Raw genomic sequence first — 16,984 nt, 5'->3', positions numbered from 1 at the left:
GAGCAGCCTAACAAGCTGCCTTCTCCGTCTGAAACCAGACTTTCACTCACTCTTGCAGAAAATGGCACTCTCCGCTGGGAGCGAGGGGGTTTGGCCCGTGCTTCAGACGCAGATCGCGGTGAGTCTGCTGGCAGTAGCTGCCGGTCGGTCCCCAGCTCCTCTTCCCCGGCAGCTGGGAACAGTGGGAGTTAACGGACTGTGATTGCTGGCCAGGACGGAGCTGAGGTGAGCTCAGACTAGCTGCTTTTCACTCACTCACCAGGAGCTCTGTTTTTACAAGTCTCCAAACGTGACAGGAAATGGGCAGCAAATGAGTTATGATGCCTTTCATCAAAACACATTTGAGCCTTATTTTATCATACAATTACATATATCCTTATATTCCAAGCTACATAATACCGACATATTATAGAAATGTAAATCAAGACATAAAAGAACCCACTCATATTTGTCAGGTATCAAATATCAAATCTGCATTTATGTTCAGGAAACAGTGGAGACAGTATTTACACAATAGCTGGCCTTCATAGACATTACCATAAAATCAGGTGTACAGGTTACAGGAAACAGTATAGATCTACATGTTTAGATCACTCCTTTTCTTTAGAAACACAACTCCTTTCTCTTTTCTTTGTCTTTTCCTTTTTGCCCTGCATTTGGCTGTGAGGGAAGAAAAACTTGTGGGTGTTTTGTGTTCGAGTCTTATCAAAAGAAAAGAGTATTTCTGCATTCTGCCTTTCTTGTCTCTCTGCCCTTCTACTACTCGGAGCATCTCTGCTTCTCATCAGACACTCACATTTCAAGCCAGCTGAAGCAATTGAGAAAAAACATATGCGAAATTTAACATGCTGGGCAATTTCCTTTGATAAGCAATCAGTGTCTGGTGTATGTGTTATGGAATCAGACATTGCTCCAGAGCAGATTCGCTCCCAAACGCAAAATGATCCTTTCATCATGTCAGTGGAAACACAAAGGGAAACAGAGAGAGAGAGTGACGAGATGGCCTACTTCTCCCTTACATGAAGTTCATCCCAGTTCTCCAAACTGAGAAAGGAACGTGGTGTCTATGAACTGTATTGACACAGATATATACTATTCATTGTTAAAAGTGTAGATTAAGGCTGGAAGAAATTCATTGTCAGTCCAGAGGTTTCTTATTTGTCCTTGTATATTTTTGCAGTAGTTGCAGTAGGTATTACGCTTTTTGGTTGTTTTTTTTTAAAGAAGATGGGAAAAAAGCTGAAATCGTCGTCATCACCTGGCTTTTCATGTGCTTTCACATGCCGCCATAAAACTACATCGACTCGACTGTAAATTGTAGCTGTCATGTTTAAAAAAAAACAGCATGTAAAGTTTGATGATTTTCATGCTTTTGTTTATGAAGTTACTTCATACACTCAGGAAATTTACGACCCTAAAACACATGTAACCATCACCAAAGGCCTTTATAGTTTTAAAAAATCGATTACTGTCAGTGTGAAAGATAGCTGTTTTCCTTCAAAATGTGATTTTTCTTTTTTAGAGTACAAGTCCTTATGCCACGCTCTCACTGTGCCATTTTAGTCCTCTTCCTCCAGTGACAGCGAGTGGATTTATGTGTATGTGATTGCCCAGAAGACCCTCTACTGTACCCTCCCTGCAGAGCCTGTCACACAGGCTGATGTATTCCCCTCCTCCCCCTCTCTCTTGCCAAGCTTTATGATGGAAACTGATACAAACACTGTGATAGGGTTTCGGGATAAATTATTCATGCTTCCAGTGCTCTCTGCCGCTGTTTCGGTTCTTAGAGGACATCCATTTTACAAATGGCCCTTTTTTTAGACCTGATCCTTTTAATTGATCCGTGGCAAAGACAATACATGTGTGATTGAGAGCGCAGGATTGCACAGTAAAAGTTTAGCCTGGCGCGTAACACTTTGGCCAGGCTGGTGTGTGTTGTCGGGTGCTGGCGGCCTGTGCTGCGGGGCATTAGGTGCCTTAAGATTTACTGCCTGGTAAATGAAATGGCTGTCCATTGGTTGCAGGGGCGGCACATCAACAGAGCGCTGTCCTAATGTCTCTACCATCTGGTAGGATAGGCCTTTAATTGAAAAGAATTTCTGGACTGAAGGGGAAGAGCTGGACCAAGTCTCCCAGTCCCCCAAGAGAGAGAAGTAATGAAAAGAAAATAACTTCTCTCCTCTTTAGTGCCTATGGAAGCCATAAAGAATAACAGGACATGGTGATATAACAGACACACTGCAGTAGTGAGTGGGTGAATAACTTTCATATTACAGCCTACCATCTGCTAAGACAGTTTTGGAGCAAGGAAGCCAATTGGATTAAACGTTATGGCCACTTTGCTCACCACGGCTTTTAGGACTACCTTCAGGTGGCAGTTCATAAAGCATTTCTTTGTCAGATTTATTTAGACATGAAAGATGTGTTTTTACTTTTGTGTCAGACGCACCCACTCCATACTCCCACTTTGAGAGTGGGATTTTTCTTAAAACAAACAGGAGGAGGGAGGGGATGGCAGACATCCTGGAGGCCATAGAGGATAACTGATGAGTCTAGCAGGACTGAAGGCAGAATAACAACACTCACCTTTAATGTGGCTTTGACTGTTGGGATTCACCGAGTCCCAGGCACAGCCGGTGTGTGAGTCTTGTGTGTGTTTGTATGTGACGTGGATAGTAATCATGCAGCGTCGATTCATCAGTTAAATGTATCGTGAATCTGTTTGTTTGATGTGTTTGGTTTGGTGCGGAGAAGATGATGGGATGTAGCGTACATCACAACTTTGGTATGCTCATGTGGCACACAGACACCCTTCCACTTGACAGTATTACCTTCTGTGATGAGCACAATGCCAGTATACGTGTCTTCTAGCAGGGTCAGTTGAGCTGAGCTGGCTACCTCTATGACAACCCTCCCGGCTCCCAGACTATTCAACTATGTGAGAAAATATATCATTTGCATCCACTTAAAAAAATGAAAGCTCCACCAAAATGTGCTGTATGAACCAATTCCACGCTTACTTCTAAGTTGACAAGTGCGTATACTGGATGAGGTCATGGGCTAAATCATTTCAAGCACCCCAAGGAATCACCCACACCCAAGGTAAACAGATATAGATACTAAAGGTAAACAATAAAAAAGTCAAATGTCGGCAACATCAATGGCAGATACTGTACTGCAGCAGATGAAATAAAAACAAGCGGTAATAATGATGATTTTCAACATCTATTTTTCCAAGTCTTTGTAAATGTCGGCGGTGTTGAAAATACGCAGACATACACTGTCTCATGTGTGTTTTGGCATTTGTTGCTTTTCACAGCGGTGTCCACACATTTGCACACATAAATGAAAACACACTGTACACAGACATGCAGGGCGTAAATGCACACACACACACACACAAATTTTAGACCAGTATTACCAAATCCGTCTAGAGTTGATGTCTTCCAAGACCGCTCAATGAATACATGTTGCGTAGAAAACACGACAAGAAAAGACTGGCAAGGCTGTAAAACATTTTGCTTTCTGGCCTTGATTTTGACTTGAAAGAATAAGAACGATGTCACTGAATCTGCAAATACGAAGGAAAATGTTCCTGTCAACAGGGCTTTGGCGCCCAAGTAAGCCATGGTCCTACAGTATGGCATGAAAAATGTAATCAGATATATCTCTAGTCACAAATGCAGCATTGAACAAATTGCACATGGGTAAACCATTTTGTTAAAACAATAGCCAGGAATAGGCCTGGTGACAAAGGCTGTGTCCCTGTGTGTGTGTGTGTGTGCGCGGGCATGGGTCACAGCTTGTCCACTGACATGGACTCCATTAGATCAGATGACAGCACTTCATAATATTGACACATTCACAGCATGAAGTGTGCTATTCAAGAGGTCACTGCACTGATGATATACTGTACGCACCTGACATGTCACAGGCTAATTTTGAATCAGTGAACTACCTCGGTCACGAGACAAAACGAGCGAAAGCTGAGCCTTATAGAAATATAATATTCAAATGTAACGCAGAGAGATAACACACACATGCAAACATAAAGTATGTACATGTCTACCGGTGCGCATACATATACTCTATATAGTTTTATAAATATTACAATTTTAAAAATATAACTATTTAAAAACTAAAATATATTTATGTAATCATCAATTCATGATCCAAGTACTGTTTAAGATATTTTGGTACATGCAGTATTTAAACATGAGATTTTTCTTTAGAGATTAGAGATGTTTGTTGGTGGAATCATGAAAAAAAAGAAAGCCACATAAATATTGGATCAGCTGACAGATTTTCATCCAAGCCACATGTTTTTAGGGTAAACCAAATTTAAATGTGTACTTAATGTTTTATTCAACCTCTGGTGCCATTTTGGTCACATCCAAAACAGTTGACTGTGACAAAAAAAAGTTAGAAGTTATGTTGATTTTTAAATTTACATTTAGCTGATAGTAAAATAGTGTAAACATTCTTTAGGAGTAACTGCTGACATACAGTTTTTGATGATTCAAGCTAATTTTCAACACTATTGTTCGATTATTATTCTATGTCTTTGTAAGTGTTTGAAATCACTGAATCAACCAGACTTGGACTTGCAGAGAAGGTTTGGTTACCTCAGAATAATTTGTCAGTGTTTGGAGGGCAAATGGGATAATTATGATGTTGACGGCCCGAAGATGATTCAAACTTATTCTGAAACCTCCCAATTATGTGTGTGAGGTAAAGTGGCCTCAGCCAAAGCCAATGAGAGTGGCTGTGGCTCTCCTCGCCTCCTTGCTCTTAAACAAACACACCAGTCAGACATCAATAGGAAGCGTCTCTGTTTTAGCACGCCTGACCTTTAGCCGGTGTCCCAGCCTGTACCCACCAAGACCAGACCTGCACGTCCCAGACATTTAGCAGTAATCACTAACACCCATGTAGCTCGTCCACACGAATTACATCGTAAACCTGGTGTGACCCTCTCCTCCGCCACCAGTGGCTGTACGCAGCTGATCTGCAAAGCATGATGGACAGATGCATTGCTTGAGAGAGCAGAAGACTAAAATAAATAAAACAGTGCTGCTGGATAACAGCGTGGGGCCTTTAAATGGTGGGCGATGGAGGGTGGGAAAGGGGGAGGAGAGGAAAAAGAGTGAGAAGGCGTGATTGAGAGGGTATGTCTGTGTGTTAGAGCGAGAGAGGATAGCATAGGCGGGGGCCCTTGTGAGGCTAACATGGTCTGTGTTATGCCATGCCACAGGGCCAGCTGGCAGGGCCCAAAGCTGGCATGACAGAATGTGACAGAAGATCCGGAGAGCAGGGACTCGGGGAATCCCGACACAATAATGCTGATGGCAGGGGCTAAAGCCCAGATTTAATCATAGCCATCACCCACCTGCCAATAGAAAATTACACAACGGATATCAATGGCAGCCTCCCCATAGTGTTGAGCCCCCAGCAGAGTTTCCAGGCCGGGCCCAGCTGTCAATCATTGGGCTTTAATGGTGGAGCTCCCCGCTCGCAAACAACACAATGGCAAAGTTATGTACTATAGTGAGCACCGTAGTGACAGCAGAAGATTACAACTTCTCCAAAGGGACTTGGCGTGATAAGATTTGAGGATCTGCTCAGTGCGACTTTAAGATTTCAAATCTGAGGAGGAAATAAAAACCTCAATTGAATTCCATCAACACTTATTAACTTACACAAATGATGTCATTGTTGCTGTTTTTTTAATACCAATTATATGACAGACACCTTTCCAAACATCTGAATACTTTATTTTCTAGTCAACACAGAGATTTACCTGTGAAGTGTAAACAAAAACAAAACACACTTTTATTATTTTAAATATGATTTCATCACTAGTTTACACTATAATTTTAGTCAATTTAGTCTATAAAATTTCAAAAATGATGAATAATGTCTGTAACATTCCAAATCAAAGCCCCAAGTTATGTCTTCAGTGATATAAAGAGGAGAAAGGCAGGAAATCTTCACATTAAAAACAAATAGTTTTAGGACAGAAAAAAACAAGCCAAACCAAATTAATTTGCCTTTTACCAAAAACGTCAGCGTGACGTCTGTTTCATTTGACAAATTGTTTCAGTGGTTTAAGAGGTTAGATATTTATATGAATTTATGTTTTTGTATAATCACTTTTTCACAAATTATTCATGCCAATTTAGAAGAAATGAACCAACATGCAATGAATGTCTGAATGTTGTCATTTAAAATATATATTTACAGTTCTCAGTTGTATATATATTTCAGTATTCAGTTCCAAATGTCAGCTGCCAAGTGTTGACCATCGAAAACCATCTGGTTAATCACGGCTCACTTTCTCTACAGACTTACTTTTTTTTTTTTTAGTGTTGCCAGAAATCAAATCAAGGAGAATTTAGATTATATGATGGCGTTGTCAGTCTGGAGCGAAGCAGACTCTCTCTGATTTTAACCAGAGCTTTTTTTTAGTGTCTCAAGCAGGCCTCGGTTTCAATCATACTTAATCATGTACATACACACAAATTTACACACACACACACACACACACATCTCATCAAGTTAGTAAGCGCTGCTCAGACTTGACAGGTAACGGTCCTGTGGTTTGGATACCAATCAGTCTCAGAAAATGTTTACATTTCAACTGTGCTGCATGCTTTGACTTTCAGGTGCCCCTATATAGATTGCTCTACCACAATTAAGATCTATCAAAATGAGAGCACTTTTACATACAGAACACACACATCTATACAGACATATAGTATATATTACCTTTGTGTTAGCTTAGGTCATTGTGTTTTTTCTGTTAGATGGAGCAGTTATTTTTTTGTAAGGTGCAAAAAACTTATGTTACATATTTGGACGTTTCAGATTTTTAAATACTTCATTATTTTTGTTTGTTGAAGGTGTTCAGTCGTGTCGTTTCCCTTTTAGAAATTGCGTCTTTGTCTCATTAGCAGCTTTGTTCATCAGATTAGATTGACCAAAAGCTGACTCAAGCTCATCCATTCACATATGCTCCATTTCAGTCCTTCTTTTATGTCGGTTTGGTTGGACTGCATGTGTTTATGTGTGTGCGTGCGTGTTTATGCTTCTGTGTGTTGGATCCTGACAGCTATCACTTCTGACACAAAGTGGTTGTTTTCTGAAGGCTTTGCTCCGTTTCATGTTGTAATAGCTTCCCTGTGATGGTGGAGAGGACCTCTGCTCCACGCCGCTCTCAGCCATGACTCCTGCAATATTTACATGTTTACGCTCACAATTTCCATCTGTTGTTTCTGGAACAATCAGCAGCAGGGGCCTGGAGAGAAGCATGAGGTGGGGGGGGGTGGGGGGTGGTGGGGGAATGGCTGTAAGTCGCGCTTAACTTGGGTTTCATGATTGGGAGGCTGGGCCTGATTATGCTCGACTCTGCGAAGGGGAGGAGGGAGAGGGGTTCGTTTTCTTTTCCTCAAGGCCCTCTCAAGGTTTCTGACGGAGGGCTGGAAGAAAGCGGGGGCTCTTGGGATCTGTACGAGCTTGCCCTCAGAGAGAAGCTTCACCATGGTGAGATCAGTCACTGCGGGCCTGTAACCCCGTTCACCCTGATCCAATTGGCCAGGGCCGAACTCACTAATGGATTTCAGATACAAAATCAATCTTAAGGTCAAAGTGTGGTCACAAACATTTTAATGTGGCCAATTACGATAGAAATTGGAATGTTTATCTGCCATGAAGTTACGAGGAAAAGAAAGGAAAACTTCAGTCATGGTTGATAATAAGTTTGATTTTGTCGAAGGGTTGTCAGGATATAAATATTCCTTTTCAACTTTTACATTTAGAAGACAAAAAAAATGGTTCAGTAATCAGTCTTATCGTGTTGACTTTCAAAAAAATAATGTAGGGAATTTAGGAAGAAGACTGACATCACCCACATTGGAAAATTGTGTTTCTCACAGTAGTAGATTTTTGTGTATTACCCAGACCATATCCTTAAATGGAGAAAAAACACTTACAGAGTAATTAGATCTTATCAAAGTATCAGCAACACTGTTATGTGTTACAAAATGGAATGCTAAATAATCATTTGGAAGTCAAAAGAAAACTATTACTACTGAGAAGTAAAGTTAAACCCCCTGAGGACAAATGGGAGCTCTAAAAGAAAGGGTGATACTGATGACTGTGTGGATAGAGGGAGAAAGAAAGCAAAGAAACACAGGCAGGATGAAAGGGTGTGTTGGTCCCTTGTGATGTGGCTGCAGACGTAGAGGGTCCAAGCGTTGGGCCTGGTCCAGCGTCGGGTTTCCCCATGCCGGAAGTGGCGCGTTTCCCTTGGCGACAAGCTCTTCCTGCAAAATAAAGAAATCATTAGAAAGATGACAGCTGGGCCAGCCAACAGAAAGCCCAGGGGGCCCGGCCTCAGAGAGCTGCCACCCAGCATTAGCTCGCTGCGTTTTGCTCCACCATCACCTCCTTCAAAAGGTAAACAACGCTGCTGCGACACGCCTCTCTCGGCAAGATCGCTGTTCTCTATGACACACTCTCTTTTCTAATTTTTCTTTCTCTATCTCCGATCTGAATGTGCTTATCTGACACTTCTCGCCTCCACACATCCTTTAACTTCTTGCAGTCCCTGAGGATGAGGGGTGGAGGAATAATGTGGGGGTGTTAGCCATCGAGGGGAGAAATATTCTGACACGTTAACCCCCAAATCACACGTAGAGAGTCTGGAGCTGAAGGGTCCGGGCTCGGTGGTGACCCCTGGCAATCACGGCGTGTGGCAGCCACACTGGGGCCTCTGCAGTGTGGCCTTTTGGGAGCGTACTGCACCGCATTCCAGCCCAAAGTCCTACTCAAGCATTTCCTCCACAAGCCATCGCTTACTTCTGTCTGCCAGACGAGCGTAGCCAAAGAGCCAGAGGACTTAAGGGTGCATTAAGAGAGCTCTCCCGAAAACCATCAGTACTTGACCTCAGCTGAAATGATTACACTATAAGGAAGATATTTTGAAGTTGATCCCAAAAGATAGACTCATCTTGTGCTTAAGGGCCTACAGGGGATGAAGTGATGCTGTCCTTGGAGAAAATGATGCTGTCTTTGCATTTAGTTGCTTATTATTTCAGGAGAAGCCTGACTCATTCAGAAATGTGTTTTATTTATGACCTTTTATTTTGTTGTTTTACTTAATTAATACGAATGAAATAATCTGTAAACACTGAATTATGAAAATATCATCATTAAATGTTAAGGGGATAGTTTCATATTTTTGAGTAAAGGTGAGAAGATTGTTACCACTGTCAGATGAGAGTGGTATCGATCTTCTCATCTCACAATCTGCAAGTAAGTGAATATTTCCTTAAAAAAAAAAAAAGTGGAACTATTCCTTTAATCAGCAATAATATACAGTCACAGACACAAATGTTCATACACACTCATTTGAATCCTCATGTTGTGTGTGTAAGTGTTTGTGTGTGCGTGTCTTGGGGTAGGGGGTGATGATCAAAACATGACACAGCCTCACAGACACCTCCAGGTGCCACGACTCTGTTGCCATGGCGATTAGGAGTGACATAGGTTAACACCTGCTAGCGCTCACTCATGGAGATTAATGTGGCTGCTCAAGCAAGACACACGCATACACACAGACACACACACACACACACACACACACACAGTAGACCCCTGTCCCCTCTAATGGGGACTGATAAAAGACAGGCTCCATCTCTCACAAACAGGACTGACTGGGCACCTCGGGGTCAGCTCCACTGCAACCATTTCCATGTGCTGCTGCATTTAGACATACAGGCCCATGACTAGGAAGCAGGGCACAGTTTCTCTGGACTCACTTGGCTTCACTATGCTCCCCGCTACAGTGTGACAGAAGGCTGGTGGCTACGTTTTCTCTGCGATATTAAGTTACAAAAACTCGTGTCAGCAGGTCATCGCAACTGACAGGTAGACAAATGTTAGCTGCTTTTTACCATCGCTCCAAAAGCAAAATGAGGAGAAAAATAAGCTACAGAATCATCAATCCGAGAGAGAGAGAGAGAGGGGCTGACAGACAGCCGTCAAGTCAGCTAGTCGGCATTGTCACCACGGCAAAGCAAATCCTAAATGAAGCAAGGATGAGCAAGTTGATTTAAATTGCTTTGAGGCTGTTGACACACTGTGGCTGATTTTCATTGCTGATGCTTGCGCCAGAGCCCAGTGTGGTCGTGGCTCCGGCTTATTTACACACACAAATGAGACAGACAGCAGAGGCAGACGTTGCCCTTATGGGAAGATTGCCAGTATCTGCATTTGACAGGACAATCACTGTTGAATGCCCTGTCTATTTTTTTTTAACATGATATATGTGTAAAAAAAAACTCCTTTTAGTGGTATCTAGGCATGCAGAAAGTTTCATTTGTCCAGGTTTTAAATTATGCATCTGGAATTGTGTTTGTGGTGCTCCCAGTATTGACAAATTGGAAAAAAACACCAATATCTCTTTACATAATCTGTATCACTGTTATTCTGGATAATACACAGACTTTGCTGTCAACAGTTTTCAGTGCATATACTTTCTATTGAAGAAATCATTCCGATGAAAACTGTTGACAGCAAAGTCTGTAAAGAGATGCTGCTGTTTTGAATTTTTTCAGTGGTGAAAAAAGTATCCAGATCCTTAAGTAAAAGGAGCAATACCACAGTGTAGAATACTCCATTACACGTTAATCCTTGACTAGATACCACTATTTTGTGTGAACTGAGCTTTTAAATAGCATTAGCATAGTTTTTCAGCAATGATGAAATACTCCACAGTCACTGTCCCTCATTCAAAAGTTCCCTTCATTCAAAAGTGCACCACTAACTCCACAAGTGTTTTTAATTGAGCTTTGAAGCCTACAGCAGCGCCCAGTCTCCATGCTTGTGTGTATTCCAGAGCAGTGACTGTAAAATACATTTGGGACACTAAGCCCTTAATGATGAGGGGATGCTGAGGTAAGGCAGGTACCCTGACTTTCCTCCTAAACTCTGATGGTTTTTGGACAACGCTAACTCCCCTGGACTTGTATGTCCATCTGGGCCAAATCACTCACATGGTACTATTTATTTGGCCGGTTAGAGACTCAGGGATAATCGGACCCCCCTGTTTTTTTTTCTTTTTTCTGCTCTTTTTCCCCCTGGTCTTAATAGCAATTGATATGCGCTGTTAGAGGGTATTCACTGTGTAGTTTGTCCTCACATGAAAGCGATGGTCTGTTTACAGGATTCCAAGTGATTGGGATTTGGAAAGCATTGTCATCACGGTTAAGACCAGGGAAAGGATACGGGGCACTTAATAACAATGAAGAAAAAGATCCATGGACACGCTCCACTGACAGGGCAGAATGTCAGAGAGAACGAGCGCCAAATTCATACACTGACACATAACCAGTAAACTGTGGACTGGCACGTTTTTCTGTAGCATTGATTATATTCAGCGGAGAATTTAGGGAAGTCCATTATTTTCTAATGACTTGAGGTCCTTAGTCAAACACAGTCCATCAGCCAGAGGATTCTTGGTTTTGTTGTATGTTTCTTTAGGAAACTGATTTGAACTGAACATACTGTAAAAGACCTTCCAAAACCGCTCCTACCAGAGTTATAAAAACAAGCTCATTCTGATTAAAATGGACAGTAATACTTCATTTTTGAGGAGGGTGCTTCCCATCAACTAAAACAAACACTGTATGATAGTCATAATAACAGTGTTTTTTTCCATATGGCATATGCCAACTGCAGCACTCCCTAATACAGGCAACATGGGGGATCTAAATCTGTTCATGATTATCAACAGTACGTCACTCAGCGTTAAAGCTGAAAGGGGCTGTTGTCACAGTGCTGTCACGCTATGGGCTGCCACCATAATGGTACAAAACAACAATAAGGCCTTCAGTCTTTTGTGGAACAGCCCTGTGGGCCACATGCATTTATTCCAAAGTTCCCAAAATATTTTTTGCAATTGATCGGCCCTGTCATTTTGTAGATTTCAGAAGAAGAGGGAGGAGGAAGAACAGCAAAGCTTGGAGGTATAAAAATAGCCTGGAAGCTTTGGGATGCTTTGTTTGCCCTCTCAATACAAAAGGGAGGGGTGAGAAGCTGAGTCTGGGAATCACCCCGAGGGGTGTGGGTGGAGAGGCTGAGGCACGCTAAGAAACAAAGTCCAGGTGACATCCAAGTGTCAATGTCACCCATTCAGGGGACAACGCAGCTATATCAGTGACAAAAAAGCCTGCAGGCTATATGAGTCTGTCAATGCTGGTGTGATCTTGACAGGGAGTCAAAGTTTTCAACACACACCTTAAGCAGACAATGTATGTCTTATATAAGGCCCCACTTATTGTACATTGTATTGTACATGCCAAAGGTTGCCCTCTTTTTCCTGGTGATAGATGTGTTTTTCGTGGGTAATTGTTCCTTAAAAAGATTTATGGATTTACAACCAAAGCCTCACAAAGCAGCATTTTTTTAAAGCTTTTGTAGACAGAAACAGATTGTTGTATCTGTGATTTAATTCCTTTGGCCACTATTCAGGGCTCATGACCAAAGGTGAAGGTTGGAATAAAGTGACTATTAAATTGAGAGCTTCACCTTCAGGCTGAGCTTCCTCCTCACCATGGCAGTCAGGTACAACAGCTGCATTTCTGCAATATCTATGTTGATCTCAACCTCCATCTTACCCTCACTCGTACACAAGACCTTTCACTTTGGGTGGTGACTCACTTCCAACCCAAATGGGTAATCCACCATTATCCAGCATAGATGGAGACATAGAGATGTTGACCCCTTTCCCAATTGCTTCACACTGGCCAAATGAAGTGAGCAAAAAAAAATAATCGGTGAAAAAACAGAGATGTCACCAAACCGGACACTCCTGCTCCTTTTCATTGAAGAAAGCTAATTCAAGCGTCTTCAGGATGCCTCCCCCCTGCAGAGATATTCCAGGCACATCTAACTTGGACGATGTATATCTTAACTGGTCTGGGAATATCTCTGGATCCCCAGGAAGAGGTGGAGAACACGGCTATGAAAAAGGGTGCACAGTTACTTTGCTTAACATGTAGCAGCCTTGACTCAGACCCAGATAAGCAGGATAAAATGGATTTCGATTACCACAGGGAACTCCAGTTTTGCCTCTGTCTCTCTCAGGTGTGAGTCTTTTCTGTTTTCAGGTCCAGGCTGGGCCTCTGTCCAATCACTGTAGTGCTCGGGCATTTTCCTATGACGAAGTAGGGTCTAGAGTAATGGATCCATTTAGCAGTAATATTCCTTAATGGAAACAGCCTAATTACAACCGCAAATAACCACAAGCCTTCACAAAGGATTAAATATACAATAGCAGAAAAAAGGCAGGTATACATTTTCCAAATGATGAAAAAGTGAAACATCTGCAGTTCTTAGCAGGTTAAAAAAGTCTAGGCAAGGCCCCTGGAGGGAGAGAGAAAAATGCTTTGTCACTTTAGATTTCACAGCACCAGTTTGAGCTACGAGGCGGCCGGTTTGGATTTCAAAGCCCTCTACTTCCAGGGAAAAAACAAAAACAAATATTTGTTTTGTGGTTTATTGTGTTTTAATATGGCAGCGAGATGAGACTCAAATTGAACACAGAAAAAAGTCAGATGCAGCTGCTGAAATCAACGGATAGGATCTGTCTCTATGACGATCATGAATAGGCCATGACTTAATCTTCCTTTGAGGAAGATTTGTGATTTTGATTACTGCCCAGTTTGATTATTTGAGTTTTAATCTTTTGATTATGTTACCCAAATACAGATTCTGCAGAAATATGAGCTTTAGGATTTGATTGAATTAGCTTGTTTGTCCTCTCAGCTATGGTTTAATTTCCATTGTTGCTAGTTAGAAGCACACACAGTTCAAACTTCTTAAGAACCTCAAATACTAAAAAGGTATAAAACAAAAACTACCTCTCTCAAACAAATAACAGTATAATCCCCTTTGCCGTGTAGATCATTTCAAATAAGATCTGAATGGAAAACAAATCCAAATATCCAGGGTTATTATTAGTGGCCGTGGTTGATGGCAGGACACAGTAAGTGGCAGGTATAGTGAAATGAGGCCACTGGGGACCGCTGATTGTGAGTGAAGGCCTGTGATCATCACTCATCACCAGCCGTTACACCCCTGTCGCTGCCGTTGGTTAGCCTCACTGGCTGCTAAAATTGAATCTCAAGTTGTGTCCTATTTTGGTTTGAGGAACAGGTGATGTGCCTGGCCCAACATGTTCCCTTGCCTCCACACTACCCCCTTGGGGCTGTTAGTGAATGCAATGACAACATAGTTTTCCAAGAAAAGGAGCAGAGGGAAAGAGGGCTCTATTCTACAACACGGATCAATAACTGATTAGCATAGCCTTAGCGCTGCCGAGCCGTGGCATGCATGGTTGTATTTAACATAAAACATAAAAAGACATGTTTCCCATGAGCACCTCAATACATTAGTCTCTGCTTTTGTTTGGTAAAATAAATCCATGTTGGACAGCAAGCAGTAATCAGCCCAGCACTGTTGAATTTACTGTCAGCTTGCATAGCGCAGAGCTGTCTGTCTCGCTTTGTTGGCCTTTGTTGACAAATGCTTGACTGACTTGAAAATATCCACTCAAATTAGCCAAATCCTTGTTCCTCGTGTGCTCTTATAGAGAGTCGCATAGCCTGAAAAGATGAAAATATCACTGCAACAAGGAAAAGTAAATGATACTTAATTTAACCAAATCATTTTCTAGTTGAGTAAATTATATATTGCTCTGGTTTCTAGGTTGAAGACAAAAAGCAACACAGAGTGGATCTGTGTCATTGTCAGCGGCTGCACACCTGGACTTTGCTGCGCTCTGCACCTGCCTGCCTGCTCTCAGTGTAAACTTCTCCCAACCCACCATTTACATGCAGGTCAAATCCTATTCAAATGGCTTCATCTAAACAGAGGAGCATTTAAAAACAGACACCCTCAACTGACTTGTGATTATACGTCAATTTGTATAAGGTCAAACGCAAAAATGGAAATAATCTTATGAATGCTGCAGTCAATACTCCTGAATCCTTGATCTGTTTATACTGTTAAGATTGACCCATTAATATACATTATATGAAGTTTTAGTTAATGCTATTATGCTAATCTTTCCTTTTACTCACAGCAAGGGTTGGATTGATGGAAATAATGTTGCACTGCTGTGACAAAATAGTTTTTACTTCCCTGGCATAGTGTCTAAAAGTTTCCTACAACTTTACAATTATTTCTACCATATGGATGATTAGAGACAGAGCAATAGATATGCACAGGCAAATTATAGTCCAATCTGGGATGCTTAGATTTGAATACCATGCTTAACTACAAAGACCATGCTAGAGAAGAGCATGAATCACATGAGAGGGGGAAATAAGAGGAAGAGAGCGTGCAGCCAAAAGTTCCACATCCCTGGTTTCAGGGGTACAGAGTGCTCCATGGCTAGAGTATTAGTGCAGAGTTGTATATTATGTGTAATTATGAGGCTGAATTTAAAAGGTTGCCAGGTAAAAGTTCTTCAGGGTGCCAAGAAATGACATCCTGTGGGACTATACCCTGATGCTGTAACTTAATTTAAAGAAATGAACCGTTAATATTAACCACAATGAAGACAAACTAGTACAGTGGCTGCTCTTTCCTGTGAAAGTGATCACATCTTTATGGCTCCCGTCACTGCTCTTTACAGATCTGTTTCCCAGAGGTATTTGATGGGGAGAGCCAAAGAGGGAGGAAGTGTGGGTCTGCAGCCCCCTTGTTAACAATGGCTCTCCTCAGACCCCCAGCCCAGACCCAGCCAGTCATGAAACACCATGGAGATGTTATTGACCTCAAGGTTAACTCTCCTCAGGTAAGCCTGGGAGATAATGGACAAAGAGCAGTTCTTTTACAGGTGGAGTGACACGGCATATCTGCGCTGCGCAGCTCCTCTCGCATTGACAGATTTTCTAATTCACTGCAGATTCCCATAAAACTGGGTGGCCAAGGCCAGCTCTGCCCAACAGAGGGCCCATTCATGCTGGGTGGGATAAGGGGGCCTGGCCAAATTAACCTGGATTAATTTAAAAGAGCAAAGGGTCCTTACATCCGAATAAAATGAAGATCAATAAATTAAATGTCCGGGTCAGGATGTCAAGTTGCAGCGATGATCGATTGACATAAAGAAAGTTCCGTTCTTCAGCTCGGATGGGGAGAAAAAAATGGGATAGAGAGATCCTTAATTACTTTATTCCAAGGAAGAGAAGTGCTTCCATGCGTCTCTCTTTACATGCTAGAGTTGCGCTCCTATAAACACACTCATGTCAGAAAAGAATGCTCATTACTTCTCTCATTTGGCCCTGGGATTAGTTACTGCAAGAGAAAAGTCATCAAATAAACCACTCAGAGATATTTAAAGCTGGAGCGCGGGCCTTTAACATATAAATGAACGTCCGTTACATTCAAGCCCTTGCCAAACCAGTTCACACAATGCTGATTAAAGCCATATATTCGCACAGGACTAATATTACCTGGGGACCTCATGTGATTTAGAAATTACTCCTCCCACGTCTCTGTGTTTCATGCAGCTCATTCACATGGGATAAGCAAAGTTACTCAGATTTACTGACATTACCCGCCTGGATATTATCGAAAACTTCAAGGCTCTTAACTGTTAGCACTAAAGTCGTTCGCAATTTAGATGTTCCTTACCACATGCTGCCATGCTGCCTGTGGCTGATGAGCGACGCACTGTGGCAACGCGCTGCAGTTTTATTGTGAAATGTGTGGTGGTTGATGGAGGCAGCTAGCCATCTCAACCCCCCAAAAAGTTGATAGCTGATATGGTAAGGTGGCTAGCCCCCAGCCAACATGGTGAGTAGCAGAGCTGGAGAGCTAATATCTGCAGGGTGTTTCTAGTCGGATAGCACCATTTTTGTTGTGGTGGGTGCCAGTCGTTTGTTGATGTTACTTAGCAGGAGAGAGGCAAGGC

The 16,984-nt window shown here is 42.1% G+C and overlaps 1 long non-coding RNA gene across 1 annotated transcript; it reads right to left on the bottom strand.

Moving 5' to 3' along the window:
* Nucleotides 1–7,648: 7,648 nt before the first annotated feature.
* Nucleotides 7,649–16,774, bottom strand: LOC137173711 (uncharacterized). Its single transcript, XR_010925231.1, has 2 exons — nt 16,705–16,774; nt 7,649–8,324 (listed from the first exon to the last, which is right to left on the bottom strand). It is a non-coding gene; the product is annotated as an uncharacterized lncRNA (long non-coding RNA).
* Nucleotides 16,775–16,984: the final 210 nt, after the last annotated feature.

Source organism: Thunnus thynnus, chromosome 21, assembly GCF_963924715.1.
Source record: "Thunnus thynnus chromosome 21, fThuThy2.1, whole genome shotgun sequence".
NCBI lineage: Eukaryota > Metazoa > Chordata > Actinopteri > Scombriformes > Scombridae > Thunnus > Thunnus thynnus.
This window is presented reverse-complemented; position numbering and strand designations above follow the sequence as displayed.